The sequence below is a fragment of the Chrysochloris asiatica genome, unplaced genomic scaffold (genome assembly GCF_000296735.1).
Source record: "Chrysochloris asiatica unplaced genomic scaffold, ChrAsi1.0 scaffold00261, whole genome shotgun sequence".
Classification (NCBI taxonomy): domain Eukaryota; kingdom Metazoa; phylum Chordata; class Mammalia; order Afrosoricida; family Chrysochloridae; genus Chrysochloris; species Chrysochloris asiatica.
In genome coordinates, this window is record NW_006408779.1 from 3,584,425 (window position 1) to 3,585,925 (window position 1,501).

Sequence of the window (1,501 nt, forward strand, 5' to 3'; positions counted from 1 at the left end):
TATCTATTCATGTTATAGGTCTTATTTCTTGAGGCTGTATTACAAGTAGAGAGATTGCTGGTTTGTATGGTATGGCTATTCCAATCTTCTGAGAAAGTGCCATATCATTTTCCAGAATGCTTGCACCATTTTACATTCCCATTTGCAGTGTGGGAGTGTCCTCTGTTCTCCACATCCTCTCCAGCATTTGTTGTTTTCGTTTTTTACTTTGCTGTTAGTGCTGGGATAAGATAATAATATCTCATTGTTGCTTTGATTTGCATTTTTCTAGTGGCTCGTGATTGTGAGCATTTCTTTGTATGTTTGTTAGCTGCCTGAATGTCGTCTTTGATGAAGTGTCTGTTCATGTCCTCTGCCCATTTTATAATTTTTATATTTTTCATCTTCTTATTGAAATGTTGAAGTGTTCTATAAATTTTAGAAAGTAGTCCTTCATCTGATTTGTCATTGTCAAAATGTTTTCCCTATTCTGTGGGTTCTTCTCTTTTTATTCTTTTTGTGAAATCTTTTGATGCACCTAAGTGTCTAATTTTTAGGAGGTCCCTGTCATCTATTTTGTCTTCTATTGTTTGTGTGTTTTCAATGATGTTTGATAGTGTATTTAATCCATGATTCAGAGCACCAAAGTTTGTTCCTATTTTTTCATAGATGATCTATATAGCTCTAAGTTTTGTATTTAAGTCTTTAATTGAAGTTGTGTTTGTATATGGTGTGAAACATGGGACTTGTTTCATTCCTTTGCAAATTGATTTCCAGTTTTGCCAGCACCATTTGTTGAAGAGACTTTTTCTTCATCATTTCATGTGTTTTGGTCCTTTGTCAAAGATCAACTAAGCATACATGGATAGATTTACTTCGGTGTTCTCAATTCGGTTCCAGTGATCTATGTGTCTTTTATGGTACTAGTACCAGATTGCTTTGATTACTGTGGCTGTGTAGTAGGTTTTGAGATAAGAAAGTGAATGGCCTCCTATTTCGTCCTTTTTTTTTTTTTTTTAACTTTTCTGTTAATGCTGGTGTGAGATGATATCTCATTGCTGTTTTGATATGCGTCTCTCTTAATGATCTTTGTGACTGCCCAGGACCAGGCAGTGTTTTGTTCTGCTGTGCATAGGGTTGCTATGAATTGGTACCGACTCGATGGCACCTAACAACAACAACGATTGTGCACATTTCTTCATATGTTTGTTAGCTACCTGAATGTCTTCGTAGGTACAGTGTTTGTTCCTGTCCTGTGCCCATTTTTCAGTTGGGTTGTTGGTCTTTTTCTTGTAAAAGTGTTGTAGTTTTCAATACATTTTAGAGATCAGTCCCTTGTCTGAGAATGGTGTTGCAAAAAATATTTTCTCAGTCTGTGGGCTGCCTATTTACTCTTTTGGTGAAATCTTTTGATGCACATATTTTTAGTAAGTCCCAGTCATCTATTTTGTCTTCTATTGTTTGTGTGTTTTTTACAATGTTTGATATTGTATGTCTGCCATGTATTAGAGCCCCTAAGTTT